Below are 26,144 nucleotides of genomic sequence, written 5' to 3'. Positions count from 1 at the left end.
TAGGTGTCCATCAACAGATGAATGGATTACAAAATTATGGGGCATACATACAATGGAGTTCTACTCTGCAATAAGAACAAAATCACATGATTTACAGGACAATAGATGTGGAGTACATTATGTTAAGTGAGATTATCCAGTCACAAAAAGTGAACGGTCATGTTTTCTCTCATATGTGGGAGCTAGGAAATAATCAGGGTATAAGAGGGACTTTAGATAAAGGAGGAGAAATCCCAGTGGAGTGATGGTGGGGACCCAGAGAGTGGTAAGGAGAAGGGAGAAATCATGAAAACACTTCCACTGACATTTTATACATTCATGAAATTATCAATGTCAATCTCAATATCATATACCAGGAAGGGGGGTGGGAGAAGCTCATTAAGTGCCGTGTGCATGTACATCATTATCACTCTGCACTTCATTATACTACGAGACTACAAATCCCCCAATACAATTACATTAAAAAAAGATGTCTTGAACAGTATTCTCCAGCTTCAATCTGAACTCCTGGAGAGACATTATGACATAAAAGAAAAACAGCACAGGGACTTCCAATTTTAAGACTGCAGAGTACAGTTTTTTCCCAGAACTCATGCAATAACAAGATTAATAGCATGAATTCTGTGTTCACTAAAACATAAGATAACTGTAACCTTGAGCCACAATATATGTGACCATAAGTGAATAAAAAGATAACAAATGACTTAGTTATGGGAAGAAATGCCAAACCTAAGTAAATGGATGAAGAGAGAGAAAGGTAGTGATACAGTGTGAGCCATTTCCCCTACAGAAATCCAGAAGTGGTTAGGAAAATAAGGTTGAATAAAGACAGTTCAGACCTCCCCTTTAATCATTAGCCCTCTGCCCACAAAAAGGGCTCAAAGAACAAACAGAAGTTTTCCAAGCAGAATAAGGTACAGAAACAGACTTCTAACAAACTGCAATGAAATGATCCAAGAAGAGAAAATCGTCCACAAAGGCCAGAAATCAACCACTGGGAGAAAGTAAATGGCATTTATTTGAAAGAAGAAAAAACAAAAACAAATACATAGGAACCACTATTTCTAAAAGCCTCTTTTGTGTCAAGTACCACATTAGGCATTTGACAGACTTTTCAAAATTATTAGAAGTTTAGAGTTAGAATTTTCTGCATATCAAATTTAAAGCATATATGCTATATAAACTTCTCACATTGAACCTTTAGGAGATACACTCAAACCACAGCAAAACTATAGCTATAAAGCAAGGCTTTAAACCCAGAGAGTTTGTCTTAAAATACCAAGAAATAAAATGCAAATTCTGACAGATGAGTTGTGGTCACTGGTCAGTTCAAGAGACATTTCCTGAGCACTAAGTACATGCCAGATACTGGAGACAGACAGACAGACAGACAGACACACACACACACACACACACACACACACACACACACACAATCTGTATCTGGGTTCTAATTTTTGCTTTACCACTTAATAGTTATGTAACTTGAAAAAGGTCCTGAGCTGTATGACTCAAATAAGGAATGACCACTACTCTCAGAAAGATAGACAAGTTAACAACCACATTATAGTATGAAATAACACAAATATACAAAAGTGAAGTAGTGGGTGAATTTGTTCGAACCACCCCCCCATGCCACTCCTGAATGGCATGGGGCTGTAACTGTCTTCTGTATTTCTATCTTTTTAATAACTCCTTTAAATCTTCACAAAAACAGTGAAGTAGCTGAATAATGTGATTCTGTCATATTTTGTTTATGACATATATTACCCAATTAATATTTTGATTAAAAATGAAGTACATTCCAGGCTAAATAAAACACAGTAATATGATTTCATGTAGTATACTAACAAAACCACAAGTGGCCCAATGCTTCTAACGCATAAATATCAAGGAAGCTGGAAAGGCAAACTACACTCTAGATGGTTAGAAAAATAAGCAAAACAGAGCTCAAGCATCCAGATGGAAGTCAAGGTAGAGGGCTTAGACTAGGCTAAAAGGGACTAGGGAGAAAGCAGAACTCAAAGAGTATTATAGAGAAACGTATTCCACCTTGATAAGACACGGGGGTCTACCCAAATGATCAGCCCACAGTAAGCAGTTAGAAAGTAGAGACTACATCTTCATTTAAATTCTATATACAACTGAACGCTAGGTCTCCAGAAAATAAAGGTAAGTAATATAGGGTCCCTACACTTTAAGGATCTCACAGCTTTGGCACAAAAGGAAAAGGCATTAAATTATTATGATTTTGTATGATTAGTGAAAAAGAGAAGACTTCCATTCAGAATATGCCTCTTGGGAAAATGTGAGAAAAGTATGCCAGGAAGAGACATGTAGAAATGAAAAAGGCATGAAAGAGGATATCTGGAGAAAATGCAGGTAAACTGTTGTGACTAAGGCAAGGTACATGTGAGGAAGTGGTGACACGTGAGGATACATACATGAAAAATGGCAAGATTACAGTAGGCCTCTCAGAAATAAAGAAGCTATTAAAAATCTTTCAAATGTTGAGAAAGAGTAATCTAGAGATGTGTTACCCAATTTACAGCACTGCTAGCCACATTTGTCTTCTGAGTACTTAACATAAGCTAGTAGTAGCTCCATTTTTATTTTCACTTAATTTTAGTTACTTTAAATTTAAATAGCTACTACTATCTATATAGTATACTAATACTATCTAATATAGTATGTCACTATATTAGACAGTGCTGATCTACTGAATATGTAAAGAGAATTTCCTAACCCAGGAAGAATGTATGTTTCACAGAGAAAAGGGGGAAAATGAAGATAAAGATTTTTGTAAATTAAGGAAGAGGCAGGAGGTTGAGAAAATTCACATGATAATCTCAACATTACTAAAAGGCAAGAGTGGGTCAAAGTCTGAAGGAATAAAGAAGACAAAGGCATAGAAAAAGGATGGCTAAGTCTAAGCTTCAGTTATGAATTACAGTTGTTAGTAAAATTTCTTTAAAAGCTATGAAGGCTATTGTAAGGACACCTGAATATGGATATTAGATTAAATAATACTGCTGCATTAAATTAATTAAATTCCCTGATTTTGATAACTTAATCTCACTATGTGTGTGGTGGTGGGGTTACTGGCAATTGAACAGAGGCATGCTACCTGAGCTACATCCCCAGCCCTATTTTCTTTTTTCAATTAAGGTCTCACTAAATTGCTGAGCCTGGATTCAAATCTGCAATCCTTTTGTTTCAGGTTCCCAAGTACCAGGATTATAGACAAGAGAATTTTCTCATTCTAAAGAAACGCATGCTGAAGTACTTAGGGGTAAAATAGCTCACTCACAATTCAGAAAAAGAACTGATATGCATACACATATACACAGAAAGACAGAAAGAGACAGCGAACATCATAAAGCAAATGTGACTGAGTATAACAACTGGGAATCTTTCTCTCTGCTGAGCTTCTAAAGCAATAATTTATAACAAACCACAACTTAGCGCTGAGAAATATTCAATACTTACTGAATAGGAAATATTTATATCCCCCATTTTACCACACAGAATATGAGTTTTTTTCAGAAAAGGACCATCTTAGTACATTGTAAACTTACCTGATTCACTAACTAGGAAAGTAGACACATAACTGAGGAAGATTTTGCTACTGAAACAAGCAATTAATAGGACTTTTTTAGTATAGGGTTTCATCTTAAATAATCTTCCATGAATAATGTTCTTTACTAAATTAAATGTATTTTATAAAGTTCTACAGTTACTACTGAGATTTAGTACTCATTAAAAGACACACAATATACTTTAATAATCTAAAAATTCTTAAGAAACGGTTATAGATATAAAATATCCCCTAAAGAGCTCATTTATTAATATTCAGGCTTGAGATAACAGAGTCAGGAGGGTTATAATCCCAACAGTAGATAAATCCACTGTAATGAATTTACTGGATGGCAGCAGTAGGGTGTGGCTGGAGGAGGTGCAGCCTCCTTGAGGACTGTATATATGACCCCCTCCCTTGCTTCCAGCCTCCACTATGTGAGGAGCACAGCCCATATGCTCTCCTTTCTCCACTTTCTGTCTTCCATGTAGAGACCCACAGTCCCCTGGCCTCAACATGGACTGAGAACCTGAAATCATAAGAAAATAAAATTTTTTTCCTTTATATTCTGTGGTCAATCTTTTAAACTATAGATACAAGAATGCTGATGTATACAGAAACTGAGATGTGATGGTGGTACAAACCTATAATCCCAATGTTTGGGAGGCTGAGACAGGAGAATCACAGATTTGACACCTGTCTCAGCAATGTAGCGAGTCTCTCAGGAACCTAGTGAGACCCTGTTTCAAAACAAAAACTAGTTCAACCCCCTCCTTTGTCCCATCTCCCTTCACTCTCCCACCCTGCTCCTCTCTCCCACTCCCTTCTTTGCCCACCCCCTCACCCCTGCCTCTCTTCTTTCCTCTCTTTCTCCTTTCTCCTCTTTTCTCTTTCTCTCTCTCCTTTTGGCCATACTCTCAAAGTAAAACACGTTAAAAAAATAAATAAAAATAGCTCAGAGGCAGATTGCCCCTACGTTCACTCCCCAGTACCACAAGGAGAAACAAACCAACAAAGCAGTGTGTAATCTATCAAAGTAAAACATTCCGTGGACATTATGTAACATTCAAAATCTTTTAAACAAACTCATGCATTTTTACTATTTTAAAAATAGCAAAACATTATTTTGTACAATATAAAATACTACATTAAAACTTTTTTTTTTTTTTGGTGGTACTGGGGTTCCTTGGAATCTCTTCTACCTCCGGGCTACACTCCCAGACCTTTTTTTTTTTTTATACCTTTTTATTTGGAAACAGGGTCTCGTAAGCCAGCGTGTGCAGCTGGCTTCGAACCTGCACGCTCCTCCTTTCTCCGCCTCCCAAGCGCGGGGATTACAAGCGTGCGCCACCACGCCCGGCTACATTAAAACTTTTGAGCCAGGCACAGTGGCACACACATATAATCCCAGGACTTGTGAGGCTAAGACAGAAGGATTGCAAGTTGAAGATACCAGGTCAATTGCTGGGCGTGGTGGCGCACGCTTGTAGTCCCAGCATTTGGGAGGCTGAGACTGGAAGATCACAGTGCATGGACATCCGCAGCTATTTAGTGAGGCCCTCCGCAACTTAGTGAGACGCTGTTTCAAAATAAAGAATAAAAAATAGGGCAGTGGGGTGTAGTTCGAAAGTCGAATGCCCCTGGGTTCCATCCCCAGACCCGGAAAGAAGAACAGAAGAAGAAGAAGGAAGAGAAGGAGAAGGAGAAGAAAGAAGATACCAGGTCAGTTTGGTTTGACTCTGTCTCAAAAATAAAAAATGAGGGCTGCAATGGTAGCTCAGTGGTAGAGCACCCCTGGGTTCAATCCTTAGTATCACACATAAAACTTTTGAGAGTAATACAGAACTTTGTTTCTAAAAATAAAAAAAAAACTTTAAAAGGTAAAAAAATAAAACTTCTGCTTCTATAAGCATGGATTTTCATTTTAAGTTTAACTACCTTTACTATCAACTCTAATTAAAGAGCCTCAAGCCGGGTGTGGTGGCACAAGCTTGAAATCCCAGCACTTGGGAGGCTGAGACAGGAGGATCGTGCAGGTTAGAAGCCAGCCTCAGCTACTTAGTGAAGCTCTCAGCAACTTAGTGAGACCCTGTTTCCAAATAAAATATAAAATAGGTCAGGGGTATAGCCCGGAGGTAGAAGGCCCCTGGGTTCTATCCCCAGTACCACAGAAAAATTAAAAAAATAAAAAATTAAGAGATTCAACACCTTCTAAGAAACATTGTTAATATTTACCTCTATTTTAAAAGTTCTATCCATTTGATCTTTTCCCTTTACTACTAAGTGGCTTTCAAAGCTATGAACAAAAGCTTTTTTTTTTGTTCAGTGGAGGTCCTTTTGCTTTAAAATATGTTGGAAGATGACAAAGGAAGATGAAAAGAATGAAATATTTGAAATAAAAAGTACTCCAAAACTACTTCTTAGTTTACCTCAACTTTCTTTTTATGTCATACTGGCTATTTAACTTTCTCATCTAATATTTAATATTAAAGAATATATGCCTATATCTAAAAACATACACCCTACCTAAAAGTTACAGAACAAGTTAGTTGACTTATGTGCACAAGCAGAGACCATAGACGTCGATTCACAATGAACCTTTATGATAAGGTCCAGACTAACAGCTATTTAAGGACATCAGTAGTGTTTCAAATCTCTCAGAGAAAGTGCCTGATCTTCCTCTTATACAGCTTGGTCTCAAACTTTTATTAAATGTGAGGAATTTAACAGTGTTGAAATTCAAAACTATTTTATGGAATACTGCCTTTTCTTCTCCTGTGGCTCCTACTTTTAACTTCTTATATGCTGGGGCTGCTAAAGTATCACATCTTTCTCAGAGTGTTAAAAATTTGTCAGAAATGCTTTTTTGAAAAAATTTTCCTTAAGGCATCCTTAGACTTAGGCAACAAGATCTGAGCATGCCCTGGAAGAAACTGTAAATAAATAGCTGGGGAAAGGATGAAGTGGAGTGGCATGAGTAAAAAACGGTGGAGACGCAAGCAGGGCCTGGTTCAGAAAGACACAGCAACGCTTAAGGGAAAGGAATTTGATCTGCCAAACTCAGTTCACAATGCGTTACTTACCTAAGGCAACTTTAGACAAATAAGCCTGTCTTACTGTGAAGTGAGGCTAAGAAACTTCACTCTTAAGGTTGTTTGGGGATGACCTTCGAGAATGATTAGCCCAGAATTACCTGGTATTATTATTCTACCCTAAGCAGTTAAGTTAGAGTTGAAAGAGCAACAAGGGATCACTAAAGAATTTTGAACAGAAAAAAAAAAAAAAAACAGCTATGACTGATACAGTAAATAATATATTATATAGACATTCAGTAAGCAAGATCAATTTGGTGTCTATTTTACTAATCTAAAGGAGGAGGCACAGTATGGCCTATGCTAAGAGGGAGAAGAGAAGAAACAGACTGACTGTAGAGATACACTACAAAGTTAAACTTGTTAAGAAAGCCAGAGCATGGTGGCCAGGCCTGCAACCTGTAATCCCATCTACTTGGAAAGCCGAGACAGGAAGAACAGAACGGGAGCAAAAGGCCAGCCCTGGCAATATATGGAGTCCCTGTCCCAGACACCAAAAAAAAAAAAAAAAAAAAAAAAAAGAATCAGTAAAACTGGTTAATTGAGGGTAAAGAAAGAAAATCAGAATGACATTCAATTTCTCATTTAAACAGTGTACTTGGTGAACTGGATGAATATGGGTCTCAAATTCAGATCTTAAAATCATTAACATACGCAGAATATTATTGATCAAAGACACAAGACTCATAATTAGCAAGGATGCAGACTGAGAAGTGTTAAGAATCCCATAAACTTCATAATTTAATGGTTTTAAAGAGAAAACATTTGCAAAAGATGTAAAAAGAAGGAAACATACGTAGTGTTAGGGGAAAAAACCCTCATGGAAAGAGTGTCATAAAGGAAAAAGTTGCCAAGAGTAGAAAATGTAGCTGGGTGTGTTGGAGTATGCCTGCAATCCCAGTACTCAGGAGGCTGGGAAGAAGGATCAGGAGTTTGAGGTCAGTGCCTGGTATTTAAGCAAGACCCTGTTTCAGAATCAAAAGGGCTAGGGAATAGTTCAAAGGTAGAACACCCTAGGTCCAATACCCAGTATCACAAAAAAAGGGGGGGGGGACTTTCCTAAAGAGTTACTGAGAAATCAAACATATAACTAAAAACAAAACAAATAAAAAGAATGAGAATGAAGGGGAAGGGACTTAGTGGATAACAATGGGAAAGAAAAATATGTATAAAGAGAAACAGAGCTGGGCAGCTGGGCATGGTGGTGCATGCCACCATGTAATCCTAGTACTTGGGAGGCTAAGACAGGAGAATTGCAGGTTAGAAGACACCTCTGTAATGTAGCAAGACTGGGCAATCTAGGGAAACCCTGTTTTTATACAAAAAATAAAGCCGGGAGTAGTGGCACACACTTGTAATCCCAGTATTTGGGAGGCTGCGACAGGAGGATTTCAGGTTAGCGACCTGCCTCAGCTACTTAGTGGGACCCTCTGCAACTTAGACCCTATTTCAAAAAAATAAAAAATAGGGCTGGGGGCATAGCTAAGAGGTAGAATGCTCCTGGGTTCCATCCCTGGTACCACACACATACATACGCAAACAAACAAACAGGATTGGGGGTGTAGCTCAGAGGTAGAATGCCCCTGGTTTCAATCTCTAGAACCACACACACACACAAAAAAAACAAGGAAGACATAGATGGATCTGGTCTCGTATATTTAATGCTCCAAACCACAAAACTGTTTCAAGGTCATTGTTTCTAATGACTGAAGAAAACCAAATTCATAAAAAATGGGCTCAGACCTCAGTTCATAAATAAGCACTTCCTAAAACTTATCAACAAAAAGAGTTACTCGTAAAACATTTACCTTTCATAAAGAAGCCATAAAAGAAAAAATTTTCAAAACTACTAAATTCCTCAATTATACAAAACAGAAGAGGAGACCATATAAATACTAGGTCTAACTGCCCCTAGGTTCTTTAAAGTTTTATCAATTGTCCATTAAAATTTTTCTTTGTATTATTAGAAAGAAAAATATCACATTTCCTGAATTACCTAACAGAGACTTCAATTGCATTCCATATCTTTGCTGTCATCTTTTCTATACTCTAAAGAATAAACAGAGATATTACTATTCTTATCTTGCTCCAACATTTAGGTCAGTTTAGGAAATCTTTTTTTCCCTGCAGAAAGCTGATTTTTACTCTTTCCTGAAACCAATGAACTAAGATACTTCTTACTTTTGTCAACCAGAAACCAATATATTATAGAGAAATAGTAGAGAAATCATGAAAAATAACTGTTTCTCAAAGTTTCAGTGTTCCCAGATAAGAGAATAGGTAAATCTTTACTTCAGGTACCCATTTAAATAAATCAACAAACCAGGCAGGGTGGCGCACACCTATAATCCCAGTATTTGGGAGGTAAGACAAGAGGACCAGCCTCAGAACCTAGTCAGACACTGTTTCAAAAACGCAAAACATAAAACAAAGGGCTGGGGTATAGATTGGAGATAGAATGTCCCTGGGTTCAAACCCCAATACCACCAAAAAAAAGAAAAAAAAAAAAAGGAATCAACAGCCAAACTTATATAAATTATATTTACAATTATCTTCATCTCTACCTAGCAGCAAAAAGATTCATTTTGAAAAGCTGAATATATTTTCTCAAATTAAGAATAAGGGAAATATCTGTACTAAAAATATGGAAAATTTTAAGTTTCTCTCTTTATTCCAAATGTTAAGAAAACCAGTGTCTGTAAAAATCATCCTTTAACCACAATAAACAAAACAGACTTAAAAAGATGTTTTCTCCTGGAAACAAACACAGTGACAAACATACCAACATTGCCTCTGAGATACTAAGTTATCAGGAAATCAAAATAAAAGTTTCCAGAAAATAAGTTAAATTTTTACATTGTGAAATGAATTAGATACTTAATTCAAGATCATAGAAGTTCAACCTCTGCTTGGCTCAATGAGTTATACTTTGGACCATGACTCAACACTGCCCCTACTTCCTAGATTTTTTTGTCTGAATTTTGCTTTAAAACAAGTTTTGAAATGAATTCTGCAACATTAGTCAAACTAGTTCATAACCTAAATGGTTACAGCCTGTACTCCACATTAGCAGGGTGGCTGGTCAGAGTATATATACATGATGGGCAGTTACTGCCAAACAAAGAATGCTCTGAAAGACAAACAGAAACAACATGCTTTCACGCGCGCGCGCGCGCACGCGCGCGCGCGTGTGTGTGTGTGTGTGTGTGTGTGCGCGCGCGCGCGCACACACACCGGTATCATTTATCTTTAACTGCAAATCTATGAAATACTAGATTGGTGCTGATACACCATTTTAAAACTTAGAACATACAAATTCTCCATTTCTGAAGAGTATTTTAAAAAACCCCAAATTCAGAAATACACTGACAAAGGCTATTCATGCATATTCAGAGAGAGGTAATGTTAACTAGTGCTATCCCAGTCCCCTCTCTAAAAATGCTTCTGGTATATTTTCTTAGAAGGAAATGTTTCTTCTTTAATGTGCTTAACAGAAGAAGCACATTACTAAGGAGGACTCTCATGAAGAACAAAGCCAGTGTAAAATATTAAGCCCTATACTTGCTGATAGCAATAAACATAATAAAATAGCCAAAGACATGACTGCTCATTTAAGTGGGTAAAATTTTCTCAATTTCCTTCAGCTAATTTAAATATCCAGAAATCAGTTTTAAATCTGTGTCTTGGAAAATGAAGTTTAACATAGGCTATTTGTTTAGGCAAAAATAAGCAACAACTCAGAGAGCTCCAGAGACATGCACTAATAAAAAATTGAAGGGGTTACCCATTAGAGAAATTTTGAAGCATGGCAATATAAATGGGCATAATCTGTTTGAAAAGCAATTTGACCAGTGAAGTGTTAATATCCTTTGATCCAGGTAAGCACTCTCCAGGGGATTTTTCAAAAAGAAATAAATCTTTTTTGGAAAAGAAAAATATTTTAAAAATACACACAGAACTATATTCAATGCAATGCCATTTAAAATACTGAAAAATTAGCAACAACCTAAAAGTACAATGGGCAAAAAACTAGGTTAATTAAGGTCACATCAACTTAAGAAAACTACATAGCTACTGAAATTAAAACAATTTTAACAAGAGATACAGTTTAGCAAAAAATTTACAAAACTGCATTTATTCATAATTAATGGCAAATACAAGAATATAAGATACAAAAGTAAGATGAAAAAAAATGAGACCACCGCACAATGATAGAGTGGGTATATGGGTGAATTAATTTTATTATTATAGTATTGTTTAAGAAATAGATATAGCAGAAAAGCATTAATTTAAAAACCTCTGCATGATTTTGGAACAAGCAGCAGAGCAAATACAAGCACACTGGCTGAAAATGCTCAGTTGAAATTTGGACCAATTAAATGAACTTTTATCCCTTAATTTCTATGAGAGAAATGGGCAATGGCAAAAATAAAAATTATGGTACTGAAACATACTATAGTTATTTCACAAGTAAGTAATATTGACTCATACTTTTTTTCAAGTTTGGGTAGCCTACCTATAGCTTTAAAATATATAAATCTATTAATTTCCTATTTCAAAAGGGTATTAATTACTTATCTTCACCTTTGAAAAGAAGTGAAGAGTTTGAAGAAAGCAGTTTTACTTTGCACTATATAGTATAAATCAATTACTTTTAAAAACAAAGCTAAAAATGCATGCATAATAAAAATGCCAACATACTGTTAATTTAAAAATATCTGGAATTAGAGTATACTAGGGTAAAAAGGAAAATTAAAGAGTTGCACTTCAATCCTTTAAAAGGAACAAATTTAAACCTACCATTTCATCTGTGTTTCAGCAACTTAACATCTTAGGTTTGAGGAAAATGACATCAAATATACTTCCTCGAGATGTCATTTATAAAAACTGAAAAAATGACTGCTCTAACATCCAATGTAAGAGAAAAGCTTGCTACTGAAGATGAGATTTTAACTGAAAAGATTCTTAATGACACTCAAATTCTGAACTAAAAATATTAATAAAAGAAAGTCAAGTTTGATTCTCTGAACACCTATTTCCTGTCCAAACAGCCCTTTTGTTCTGCTTCCCTGCTTAATTTTAATGTTCAGTTTGCATTAGAAAATAGAAACAATGACAAAACCTAGCATACACAGAGGCATAAAAGAGCAAAAGTATAAAATACAGGATCATTAAAAGATTAGAACAAAAATCCTACCAACAAAACCTCCACAATTTTCCTGTTTGCTCAGATTAACTTCACTTGAAGCTGTACTCCAAAGCAACCAAACCTGAATACCAAGCTCCACCTTCTGCAATGCTAGTGGCCGAAGAGTAAAATCTCCTCCCTGTTAGTGAAACTGATTATTGTGATTGGTTACGGCTAATATCCATTATTTTAAAGAACTTTTCCTTGCTAGCAGGTTAGGTTAAACACACTAAAACCCCCTGGATAAGCTGGTTTCTTAAAGAAACAGTAGGTAATGTTTTAGTTTTCCTATTATATACTATTTGCTTTCTCTTTTGTCTAGGAGAAAATAAACATCAACGAAAATCTCACAGAAGCAGCTTTAATTTGAAGTTTAGTGACAAAACTGTTTAAAATATGTGTTTAACCTAATTCGTTTGCTATTTTTACAGTCATAAAGATTAAGTCATGCTATTTATTTTATTTTATTTTATTTTTTTGGTGGTACTGGGGTTCCTGGAAGCCCTTTTACCTCCGGGCTACACTCCCAGACCTATTTTTACATTTTTATTTGGAAACAGGGTCGCTTCGAACCTGTGCGATCCTCCTGTCTCTGCCTCCCAAGCGCGGGGATTACAAGCGTGCGCCACCACGCCCGGCGAGATTCCTATTTTAATAGTTTAAAATATTCAATATTTTACCTGAAAAATTTTAAAATGGCCACAAAAAATCCATTACAAAATTTTACTAGGAGGCATCGGTGTTAAAGAGAAGACCATAACTTAAATGCGAATATATGGACTAGAATAAATGCAAAAGACTCATTTCTAAGAGATCTATCAATTTCACTGACATATTATCAATATCACAACATAGTAAAATTTTCAGTGACATCAGATTAATAATTCCACCTAGGTAAGACAAAGAAAAATTGGAAAAAAGATAATTTCTGTATTAGCACATTTAACAGGTGTAACACTGTGTGAGTGCCTGCCCAGGTTAGTGTATATCTACTGCAACACAGATCCAAGAGGGGAAAACAACTTGTTCTAAAGAAATATAAAGGTATAAAGCTCATATTTATTTTTACTTTTACTTATTTATTTTGCAGTTTGGGGAATTAAACCCAGGGTTTGACACAAACTAGACTTCACTATGCATGTATGTTGTTTTTTTTTAACGAAAGATGGAAACTACTGTGTACCCACTTCAAGATAGTATGGGTACCCTGAGGTGCAGCTGAAAGGTATATTTCACTTAAACTACTCAATGAACTACATTGAATGGCATTTTTCTCTAGAGTCTAAAGACAGAATTCTAGTACTGATTTTTAAACAACAACAAAAAACTTGCAGTCACTTTACACAGGACTAAGTTTGCTACAGTTTATAAATTTATGTGTTTTCATTAGAACTACTTATGTTTTATAGTAGTTTGGCCCATCACTCTGACATTCATAATTTTTCTGACTAATTCCATAGAATTTAATGTTAAGTATAATTTAGACCTCTATGAAAATTTTTGACTGTAATTAATAAAAATGCATACAAAACTAAAGCAAATTAGAGTGGTTTCTTAAAATAAGCTTTCAACAAGTTCATTTAGCCTAGTTTCAAAGTTCAAAATCTTGCAACCATTTTTTTCCACAGAGAAAATTCATATATTAGAACACAAAGTCAACAATATTGTTTTGACTACAAAGAGAACTTTTTCTAACAGAATGAAAATTCACATAATTGCAACTAGACATGAATATGGGGCAATACCCTGCTGAAACCCAAACAGCTGCATAATGTATTATGCCTTTTAAGTGGACTAATTGAAAGAGCCAATTCAGAGGTCTAGTCCCAAGATCCTTTGCAAGGACTCCCTGATTTGAATGCCTAGCACTTCATAAGTCAAGTTCAGGTTTTCCTCCCACTGTGTGGATACTTTTACAAAACATAGGAAGCAGAAGAGGTACAGAAGCAATCAGCATCAAGAATACATAATTTGAGTTACAGCGTAAGACTTGGGGAAAGAAATTATAGTTGGCCAAAATGTTTAAGGTTATAGAAAAACAGATAGAAAACATTTAATCAAATGTGGAAAGCATAAAACTATGGAACCAAATAAACCTCTACTCAGATGTCAATTTTTTACTTAAAAGATAATTTCTTGAAGCCGGGCGCGTTGGCGCACACTTGTAATCCCTGCGCTTGGGAGGTGAAGACAGGAAGATAGCACAGGTTCGAAGCCAGCCTTGCTGGCTTAAGAGACCCTGTTTCCAAATTAAATAATAATAATAATAATAATAATAATAATAATAAAAAATAGGTCTGGGAGTGTAGCCCGGAAGTAGAAGGGTTTCCTGGAACCCCAGTACCACCAAAAAAAAAAAAAAAAAAAAAGCTAATTATACTTGCATGAGACAGACACCAATCATACACTAATAAAACATCAAGACCACTCAGTCTGTAATCAAGAAGAAAGAACAGAGATGTGGACTTAGTGACTCCAGACCTCCAGCACTTACTGAAAAACTTCAATGAGACAATTATCATGATATGTGGCACACAGGTAACAGAAGATAATAGCAAAAATAAAAGAAGCAATATCAAGACCATAAGCTGTATAAGCTAGATTATATGAAAACAATACTGCTTCACAGGAACAAGGAGCTTGCACAAAAGCTCCAAGACTCCCTGATTGCATGTGATAATACGGCTTTTTTTTAACATCAAGTATTCAAAAGATGTATGTTCTTTACAGGAGCTCAGAGATTTTCCTAAACCTATCAGTTAAGAATAATTTAGAAAAGAACAAGCTTCTCAACTTGGTCCCACTTTGCTTCTGATTAAAAAGATTTGACTACACAAAGAATCAATACTAGATTATTAGGAACTTTTGGTAAAATACATACAGAGCAAGGCAAAAACTTTCTTAGAATTAAAGGACTAAAAATAGTTCAAATTGTTCTTCCTACAAAAGAAATTAATTATGGACATTCTCCCCGACTACAATTGGTGGTTGATGCAGTAACTGATCAAAGGACTACCCTGATGTCAGCAAAACATGATAGATATAAATAATAATAAAGTTTGAAAACCATCATCCAAGGGATAATAAAAAATAATTTTCAAAAAACACATCCCTAGCAAATACGCATTTCTTACAAAAGTTTGGCATGTGTTTTCAACTCCTGGGGTATATTTTCTAAACCATTATAGGGAAAAAGAAAAAAAAGAAAAAAACAGGCATGCATGGTAGTTGGGGAAGGTAATGGTCCACTCAGCAAAATACTGAATAGAAAGGAAATATTAAGGCAACATACAGATAAGAAAGCATAAATCAAGCTGATAGAAAGAGATATCTTTGTATAAGAGACAGTAAATCCCTTTGTTTTAGGTCTAAAAGGATAAACAAGGTCACTAATAAACACACATTAAAAAGAAACAAATCAGCTCAGGGAGACAAAAGTATAAAGAGAAAGCATTTGCAATCCTTAAATGTTAAGATCTACCAGCCAGGCGTGGTGGTGCACGCTTGTAATCTCAGAGTTTGGGAGGCTGAGACAGGAGGATCACATAGGTTTCTCAAAGCCAGCCTCAGCTACTCAGTGAGGCTCTCAGCAACTTAGGGAGACCCTGTTTACAAGGCAAGTATAAGACAGGTGCGGGAGTACAGCCTAGAGGTAGAAAAGCCCCTGGGGTCCACCCAGTACCACACACACAAAAAGTTACGATCTACCCATATCAAATTTTCACATTCTGAATAACATAATACAGAGATCTAAGTAAAAATGTCAAACACAGAAAAATAAACAGAAAATAGGTTGGTAGGCTTCTATTTCCCTCTTTCCTTAGCTGACTACACCAGGAAAAAAAAAAAAAAAGATTAAAAGACAGAATTTTTCTGTATCTATCAAAAGGAAACCCCTGGATGATATATGTTTTACTTTTTGAAATCTCAGTCACAAAACAAGTCTGAAAAGCAAAAGCTGAGTAGGTTAAGCCTCTTGTCAATTAACAATGATGTTCAAAGTTGATAAAGTTTGTTTACTCACCAAATCTTTTCAACACCTACTATGTGTTGGGCACCATTACCTGCTACTGATACTCTGGTCAACAAAATGAACATGGTATCTGTTTTTGTTAAGACTTCTGGTTTAGAATCAGACCAGCACCATCCAATAGAATTAAAACTGGAAACAAGCCGGGTGTGGTGGCGCACGCTTGTAATCCCAGCGCTTGGGAGGCTGAGACAGGAGGATCACAGAGGTTCGAAGCCAGCCTCAGATACTTAGTGAGGCTCTCAGCAATTTAATGAGACCCTGTTTCCAAATAAAGCATAAAAAATAGGTCTGAGAGTATAGCCCGGAGGTAGAAAAGCCCCTCGATTTCACCTCTAGTACCAAAAAAAAAAAAAAACTAAAAAAACTGGTACCACATGGATTTTTTATTTTCTAGAGGTTATAATAAATCAATAACATAAACAGATAAAATTAACTGTAATTATATATTTTATTTAACTCAAAGTGTATAAAATATATCACTGCTTCAACATGTACTTGCTATTTTTAAAATATATTTTCATTCTTGTTTTATGCTAAAAATCAAGTTCATAGTTTATATTTATAGCACACATCAACCTAGACTTGCCACATTTCAATAGCCAGAAATGTCATTTTGATTTAAATAAAATATAGCAGCTACTAACCACATTACTATAAATTAACTTTTACCACAGAAGATTTTTGTACCTCTCCTATTCAATACAGTAGCCTCATCTACGTATGGGGGAGGTGGTGGTACTGGGGATTGAGCTACAATCTGCTTCTGAGCTACACCCTCAGATCTATTCTTTTTTTTTTTTTTTTTTTTTTTTTTTTTTTGGTGGTACCGGGGTGGAACCCAGAGGCTTTCTACCTCCGAGCTATACTTCCAGACCTATTTTTTATATTTTTATTTGGAAACAGGGTCTCACTATTGCTGAGAGCCTCACTAAGTAGCTGAGGATGGCTTCGAACCTGTGGGATCCTCCTGTCTCAGCCTCCCAAGTGCGGGGATTACAAGCATGCGCCACTACGCCCGGCCTATTCTTTATTTTGAAACAGGATCTCACTAAGTTGTAGAGGGTCTTACTAAATTTTTGAGGCTGGCTTATAGGTATGAACCACCACACCTTGCTTAATAACTATGGTTATGGTTATTAAGCACATGAAATGCAACTAAAACACACGAGGAACTTAATTTTTAATATTATTTAATTTTAATTCATTAAATAGCCACAAGTGATTGGTAACTGCAAGACTTTTAGTAAAACACAGTTCTGAAGAAGTATGCCCTAAAATAAACTATGCACATTTTAATAAATTTATTATAAAGACTGTTACAAGTATTTGTTAAAGAAATGGCCAATATGAAATAAACCCATATAGCCAACAGAAGAACCTAAGGTATTTTGTGGCATCAAGGGAAAGATTCCTCAAGAAAGTCACAAATGAGCAAAATAACAGTATATGTAAAGGTCTTAGTAGAGAAAACTAAAATACAGTATAATAAAGAAAAGTACCAACGGGCAAAATAAGATAAACTAGGAGTCTTGATTTGGGCCACAGAATATAATCAAATTGGATAGGAAGGTAGAGGACAGGGAAAGCAGCCCATTCACTTGGAGATAATAGAAGTCTCCAAAGTAAGTCTTACAAGAAAGTTCATAGCTGGGCACCGTGGTGCACACTTGTAATCCCAGAACTTGGGAGGCTGAGACAGGAGTATCGTGGGTTTATAGCCAACCTCGGCTACTTAGTAAGGTCCTGTTTCAAAATAAAGAATAAAATTAGAGCTGGGGGTATACCTTGGAGATAGAATGCCCCTGGGTTCCATTCCCAGTACTGAAAAAATAAATAAATAAATAAATAAATAGAATGCTTGTTCATTCTCAAGCCAAATATTTTGTGTAGCTTTTGTGCTAGAAGCTCAACTCCAGCTCTTTCTTGATCTTCAGACTCAGAAACACAGCTCTAAATTTTCTACATAGGACATGCTTTGGGACAGTAATCCACTTGAAAGATGGGGATATAACTCACTAGAAAGCAATTTTTACGAAAAAAAAAAAAAGGCCCCTAAAATTGCTATTAAAAAAAAAATGTCTGACAATTGGGAAAGCTAAGAAAACTTGTAAGAATACCTTGCTAGCATCAAACAACCTAAATCTTACATCCTCAGAGAGACATTTGCAAAATACCCAATACCTTCCATTTCTTTACTTCCTAGCACTTGTCAGAATCTGAAAATTCTTTGTTGATTTCTAAGATGCCCAAACTCTATGAAAGCAAAGACTCTGTCTCGTTCATAGTTGCATCCTTGACATTTACCACAATGTCTGCTGTGAGGCAAGTGCTTAAATTGTTGAAGGAATGGAGAATACAACTACAGGGATTAAGAGCACACACATCTATCAAGCGCTGGAGGTGGAGCTTACTGGTAGTGAATAAAGAAGGCCCTGGGTCAAATCCCCAGCCACCAAGATTTTGAAAGAGAGGAAAATGTACTGGTACCAAATCAGTGGTACTGAATAAACAAAAAAGAACCAAATGCATGTGTACTAGTATAAAATAAAGGTAGTTTTATTTCAGGGCAAGAAGAAAAAGAATTTTTAATGGGGCTGTGATAAATGGTTAACTATTAGGGAAAAATAGGGGAAGATATTTCACTTCACACATTATGTCAAAATATCCCATATAAACAGAAAAAGATGGATGTGAAAAATTAAACCACAAAAAGAACTAGAAGGCTGGGAATGATGGCACATGCTTGTAATCCCAGTACTTGGGAGGCTGAGACAAGGGGATTATAGCGTTGAGGCTACTAGCCTCAGCTACTTAGGCCCTCTGCAATTTAGAGACTGTTTCAAAATAAAGAATAAAAAACAGGACTGGGAGTGTAGCTTAGAGGTAGTAGTCCCTGGGTTCAATCCACAGTACCTAAAAAAAAACAAAACAAAACAAAACAAAAAAAACCAGAAGGCAGGCACGGTGATGCATGCCTATAAACCCAGTACTTGTGAGGCTGAGACAATAAAAAGGGCTGGGGGTATAGCTCAGAGGTAGAATGTCCCTAGATTCAATCCCCCGTACGAGTACGTACATACATACATACATACATACATACATACATACATGAGGAGAAAAGTATTAACTAAGATTTCTTAAAAACTCAAGAAAGGAAGAAACAAACAAATGGACAGATAAACTATAGGTAAATGAAGAGCCAGGAAAAATATTTGTTCTATATAGCAAAAGGTTTCTATACTAAATAAAAGGTTAAAAAGATAATCACATATATAAACCACCCTAAAATGAGTAAAAGACAAACTAGATGTCTAACATCATCCAGAAATATGAGATAAATTCTACGAAAAGAGAGAAAATATGTATTCTCTTTCTTTCTTTCTTAGTCTTTAGACTTGAACTTGGGCATTCTACCTCCAAGGAACACCCCTAAGCCCTTTTTACTTGAAACAGGGTCTGAGTTGCTGAGGCTGGCTTTGAACCTGCCATCCTTCTGTTTCAGCCTTACAAGTACTAGGATTACAGGCTTGTGCCACCATGCCTAGCTATTCTATCACATTTTTAATCAAAGTTTTTAAGGTTAGTCTACCCCCCATCTTTTTTTCTTTCTTCCTCTTTTGAGATGAGATAGTCTCCTCAAGTTGTCCAGGCTAGTCTTAAACCCCTGCAACTCCTGGGCTCAAGAGCTCCTCCTACTTAGCTTCCTAAGCATCTGGGACTACAGCCATGTGCCTCCATGCCAGGCGTCTGCAAAACGTGAAGGATGAGATCTGGTAATCCACCCTTTGTGAAGTTATTCAATGATCATATGCTTTGACAGCAATTTTAAGACTGAGACTAAATCTTTTTTTCTTTTTTGTACTGAGGACTGAAACCAGGGGCATTCTACCTCTGAACTACACCCTTATTTTTTTTATTTTGAAACTGCGTCTCACTAAGTTGATGAGTATCTCTTTAAGTTGCTGAGGTTGTTTTTGAATCTGCCATCCTCCTGTCTCAACCTCTAAAGTACTAGAATTACAAGCCTGCACCACTATGCCGGGCAGAGACTGAATCTTAAAGAATGAGAAATATTTAGAAAGAGATAGCCCTAAAAGATGATATTCACCACAGCATAGGAAGGAAAAAGGGACACTTTTAATTAATTAATTAATTTATTGTACTTTCATAAAATAAGATGGTATGTACTCTTTAAAATCTGGATTTTAACACTTGGGGATCTAGTGGTAAACATGAGAAAAATCCCTGCTCTCAAGTAATTTACATTCAAACAGGGAACAGACGATAAGTAAAGAAAATATTTCAGATAGGTTCTATAAAGACATAAAGCAAGTCAGGCATGGTGACACATGCCTGTAATCCTAGTAATTGGGAGGCTGAGACAGAAATATCAGAGACTCAAAAACAGCTTCAGCAATGTAATAAAACTCTGTAAACTAGCACGACCTTGTTTAAAATAAACAATGAGATGGGGGTGGCAGCTCCATGGCTTCAGTCACCAGCACAAGAAAACAAAACAAAAAAATAAAACAGGGAATGGGTTTTGTGCTGCATACCTGTCATCCTAGCAACTCAGGAGGCCAAGGCAGGAAGATTTCAAGTTTAACTCAGCAACTCAGTGAGACCCTGTCTCAAAAAATAAAAAGGGCTACGGGGTGTAACTCAGTGGTACAGAGACCCTGGGTTCAATCTCTAGTACCACTAAAAAAAAAAAAAAAAAAAAAAAAAAAAAAAAAGAAAAGAAAAGAAAGAAAGAAAAAAAAAATTGGAATAAATTTTGAAGGCAAATCCTATCTAACACTGTTTAAAATTAGCTTTTAATTGTTTAGGATGCAAAAAAATACACACATAAAGACCAAAGGTAGCTGGGAGTGGTGACACATACCTGTAATCCCAGTACTTGGGAGGCTGAGACAGGAAGATAGCAGGTTCAAGGCCACCCCTCAGCAACTTAGCAATGTCCCTCAGCAACTTAGTAAAACTGTTTCAAAATAAAGAATAAAAGTAGGGCTGGGGATATAGGTAGGAGGTAGAATGCCTCTGGATTCAATCCCCCAGTAACACACACACACACACACACACACACACACACACACACACACACAATAGAGCTGAAGGTGTAGCTTGGAGATAGAATGCTTCTGAGTTCAACTTTTAGTACCAAAAAAAAAGAGAGAGAGAGAGACAAGACCAAGTGGGCATGGTGTCACACGCCTATAATCACAGTACTTGGGAAGCAGAGATAGTAGAATCACAGGTTTGATAGACTCAGCAACTTGGTGAGACCCTGTTTAACAAACAATAATAGGGCTGGAAGTGTAGTTTCAAGGCAGAATGCCCTTGGGTTCAATCTCTGGCACCAAAAAAAAAGAAAAAAACCAAAGGTATGCCTGACAAAGTAGTAGAACTACACTATGGGTGGCTTTTTTGTATCCTTTTACTGTATCTGAAAATTTGGAGGAGAGAGGGACACAAAGAGCCACTGTCTTTATAATCAAATACAAAAATGAGTGTTTTTAAAGCAGGATAATATTGCTCTACAAAAACAGAACATCCTGGTATTTGTCTACAAGTTATATACATGATAAAGCAGAGTTCTAATAGTGTCCCTAATAGAGCTACACTGTTCAATTTGGTAATCAGTAGTCACATGTGGATACACATATCTACTCTCATACCTGAAAACAAAAACAAGTCATTCAAAGCTATGCATAGTCTATTACATCCCTGCCCTCTGTCTCACCACACACGCACACGCACACGCACACGCACACACACAGGCACACACACACACACACACTCTCTCTCTCTCCCCCCTGCCCCAAGAAATTAAAGAAATATTGCTCCCTAGTTGTCACTCCATTCCTCCTCACATGACAAAGCAAATTGCTTTGGAAGCACACTTTAGAGCATACTCAAACCTAAAAAATACTTAAATATTTTGTTAACAAATCCTAAAATACCACACATCCTTTATCAAAAATGTTTCAAAGTACACAAATTGTAACTGCACAGAGTTACTAACACAGGAGGTCCTGCTTTCCCTTTAAGGCTCTACCATTTGACAGGTGCTTCCTTTAAAGTCCATATGAAACTGGTAAGATACCCTTAAGGAAAGTTCTATTACAAGAGCATTGCTAAGGCAGTTTTTAAAAGTAACCTGCCCAAGACTGGAGAGAGGGAAAGGATAACAGCATGAATATTTTATTTTACAGAACAGTCAAGTGTTTTTTTCCCTTAATATACTTACTATTTTTGTATTGAAAAAGAATACCAAATTGTGCCACCTTTTTACAAAGTAATTTCAAAGGAAGAAATTCGTTATATAAAGTTAACAGGAACCTTGGTTTCGCACAGAAATGTTCAACAACTAGAAACCGATAACTAGTTATTAATAAATCCTAATGTTTTTCAATCATTTTATTTCTAAGTAATAATCTATTTTATTCTTGATAACCTAAAATCTTCTAATGCAATCTATAGTATTCACTCCAGAGAAACTTGTATACTTGTGCAACAAGAACTAAAATCAAGAGCTAACAGAGAGCAAGCAGGATGCAATAGTGCACACCTGTAGCCCAGCAACTCCTGAGGCTATCTCAAATTCAAGGCCAGCCTGGACAACTTAGGGAGACCTCGTCTCAAAATAAAAAACCTAGAAAAGGGACAGGATGTAGGTCAGTGGCAGAGAGTCCCTGGGTTTGACTCTCAGTACCACAAAAAAAAAAAAAAAAAAAAAAAAAATATATATATATATATATATATATGTATATAATACATCTGTTAAAAGCAAAACTAAAAACAAAAAAAACCATCTAAATGTTCAGGAGTTATAGAAGATTAACACCGCAATTTAAAAAAAATGAAATGGATGAACATAACTACAGCTACATTCTATTTTTCCACATTTCAAAATAAACTAAAGAACCACACTGGAGATACAAATATATGTGATAACTACTTTTTTTAAAGTCAAGACACTATAATACAAAAAATCCACTAAAGTAAAATGTTTACCTCAGTAAAAGAGGCAGGAGTTTAAGCCAGATAGGAAACTCATAAATAGATGCAAGTTTTGGTAATGTTCCAGTTCTTGGTTTAGGGGGAGGAGTCAAACTATTTTATCCTTTTTTACACTATACTGTACTATGTATTCTTTTATGATATTAAATGTACTTTGGTTACTTTAAAAATTGATATAACCGACATACGATACACTGCAGATGTAAGGTGCAAAATGTGATTAAGTTTGACATGTCTATAGAGGAAATTATTGCTACAATCAAGAAAATAAATGTATCAAGTCCCCAATTTCCTCCTGTACATGAGTGACCCCTGCCTACCTTAATCCTATTTTTAAAACGTAAAAGCAAAAAACTTGAGACAACCTGTTTTGGAAATTTGAATGTACATACTTTGCAAAATATTTTCCCTGAGGCCCTGGAGACTACGTTATCTCAGCAAATGCCTTAAAACTGGTGACAAAATTACTGCGTGACTAACCTTAAAAAGTCTGTAGTATTTTACATTAAAAATCAAGTTCCGAGTTCGGTTTGCGAGAGGCATTTAATCCCGCTCCTTGGAACATCCAAACCATTAGGGCCGCTCGGGGTTTTCTCGCTCAACAACTTAACATTATAAATGTCCGTCGGTGACCCCCAGGCCTTAACTTCCTCCCGCTGGTGAGTAAACACTTTGGAGTTAGGAAGGTAAATGAGAGCGTCTTCGCTGTGTGCAGAACACAGTACTTGAAAACTAAGTTAAAATGACGATTAAACACAATAGTCTTCGGTACTTGTTGACGCGCCTACCCTCAAAATACTAGTTCAAAAGAGCAGAACGAAAACCCAGAAACCTAAGACACACAAACACCAGCAGGGGAAAAAAAGAGCAACTTCCGAAGCCCGGGGCCGGCCGAGGAGCCGGCCTCGCTGCAGCAGAGCCCCCCCCCCCGGGGGCCCCGAAAACCCAGCAGGTGGGAGCCAGGACCCTGAGGACCCGGGACCCCGGCCCACCGCCCGCCACCCCGCGGAGGGCGCGGCCCGACCCCGGGCCCCGGGGAGTGGCTCCCGACCGGAAGCCGCCCGCCGCCCGCCCGGCCCGCCACCTGCTGCGCCCGCCGCCCGCCGCTTCCGGCTCCGCGCCCGAGGGGCCTGCCCGCCTCGGCCGTGGGGCAGGGGCGCGGGGGGCGGCGGGCCCGGGCCGCGCTCCTCACCTGGCGGCGGCTCCCTCCGCCTGACGCGCTGCCCGCCGCCGCCGGTCGCCGCGGGTGAATGGGGACAGGTGAAGCCGCCGAAGCCCTGCTCGCTCCCGCCCCGCCGCCGCCGCCGCCAGCCCCTCGCTCCGCTGTTTATTAAACTTTTCTGTTTGGTTGTTCGGCCTATGACGTGTCGACCGAGGAGTCCTCCCGGATTGGCCAGCGCCCCGCGCTGACGGGGCGTCCCCCACCCGCAGCCTAATTATTACCGGCTGGGGCGGAGCTGCGGGCCGCAGGGGGCGGGGAGGGGCGGGAGCTAGGCACGGAGCGCACGGCTATTGGTCAGAGTCGGGAGGGGGCGTGTCCGGGCGAGAGGTGAGGCTCCTCCCCCTGCCCTCGCCGTCGCCGCTTTCTCCTGAGAGAGAGAGGGAGAGGAGGGGCCGCAGTTTTTCTCCCGCCCTCCTTCCCTCCCCCGCTCCAGTCTTTTCCCTGTTCTTTGTCAACGGGAGGACGGACCCAGGGGTCCTGCAAAGACTTTCAGGCTAAGGACCCTCTGTGAGAGAGGGCTGTGTTCCTATCTTGGATTGAAGAGTTGCCAGTCGTGAGAGAAGGAATCCTGAGCTTCACACCCCACTTGCAACCCGGTGCCACTGTCTTTGCTAGGGCAAAGTCCGAGTTCCGCGTGCGTGCTCGGAAGCAAACTCTGCCCTGTCCTGTCCTGAGGTAGGACTCGGGAAGAGAAGCCAAGACTAGCCCACAAGCGCAGCACACACGTGCAGGGGTGCACAGGCCTCCACAAGCACCCTCTGCTCCCAGGCTTTTTCACAAGTGCGAGTTCAGTTCCCAGCTGCGTGGCGCAGGCCTCCCTTCTGCTCTGGGACAAGAGATGGTGAATGGCTCCCCCGGATTTCCTCAGCCTTCTTCAGGTTGCCACGCTGCACAAGCAGGAAGCACAGGATAGTTCGAGTTTATTCGATCCTAATGTGAGTCAGGGCTCCAATGGGGTCCACAGGTAGGAGGCAGACAAGTGCTGAGGATCTTGTGTTTAAACTTTGATGTGCAAGTTATGGTTTCTTTTACATTAGTTATTATTTTTTAAATTTTCGCATTGAAGTGTCATCTTGATTACGGAGCGTTTTGGTACCCCCTTAAATTTTATGCCTGCAGTATCTAGTTAAGTCTCCTTATAGTGGGGACTGACTTAAGAGAGTGGGATTTTGCATCACTGGCTTTGTAGAGAGGTTAGGCATCTTGCCCTGGGCATTTAAGTTAAGAAGCCCTTAATTGTGGAGGGGTAAGTAGAGGTCAGGAAGAAGCCTTGTTTTCTGACAGGGAGAAGTGGAGAAGCCTGCTGGGAAAGAAGGAAGCTCTCCTAAAGAGGCCCAGAGATGCAGTGCTGGTTTGGAATACACAGCATGGTCTTTTGTGAAGTGACAGATGTCTCAGGGGCTTGATGAGGGAATGAAATATTGAAAGCTAAACCTAAATTAAGAAGGGGAGCGGATCTGGGCATGGTGGCACCTGTAATCTTAGTACTAGATAAAGAGGCTGAGAAAGGAGGATCACAGGTTCAAAGCCTACCTCAGCAATTTAGTGAGTCCCTGTTTCAAACTAAAAGTTAAAATAGGGCTGGTGATATAGCACAGAGGTAGAATGACCCTGGGTTCAATAGCCTGTACCACAGAAAGAAAAGAAAGAAAGAAAGAAAGAAAGAAAGAAAGAAAGAAAGGAGTGGACCTTGATAAAATTGGAAGGTGTTTGCCTAGGACTTAAAGGTTTTCAAAGTGTGTGTTTTAAAAAGAATTTAAATTCTATTTAAACTATGCACCTACAGATAATGGGCTAACTCAACAAAAGAGGATTTTGTGTAAGGATGTCATCCCTGACAAGGGAGACAATGTTAATAATGAAGCCTAGAGATTGTTTTAGTTCATTTAGTACATGTCTATAAAACCAAAGTTCAGAGTAGTTGAATTGGTGGGAATCAGGAAGCCATTTTTTGACTGAAAAGGGGTGGGGGATTACAACAGTTTTGTAGATAGTAGGACTATTTGGAG

At 37.9% G+C, this 26,144-nt stretch overlaps 1 protein-coding gene across 1 annotated transcript in view; it reads right to left on the bottom strand.

Moving 5' to 3' along the window:
• Window positions 1-24,145, bottom strand: part of ZFAND6 (zinc finger AN1-type containing 6) — a gene marked incomplete at both ends in the record, with an annotated part of 77,499 nt that extends 53,354 nt beyond the window's left edge. Inside the window, one exon of the mRNA XM_080692959.1 lies at window positions 24,106-24,145. The remainder of the gene's footprint in view (window positions 1-24,105) is intronic.
• Window positions 24,146-26,144: the final 1,999 nt, after the last annotated feature.

Source organism: Muscardinus avellanarius, assembly GCF_963383645.1.
Source record: "Muscardinus avellanarius genome assembly, chromosome: 3".
NCBI classification, from domain to species: domain Eukaryota; kingdom Metazoa; phylum Chordata; class Mammalia; order Rodentia; family Gliridae; genus Muscardinus; species Muscardinus avellanarius.
This window is presented reverse-complemented; position numbering and strand designations above follow the sequence as displayed.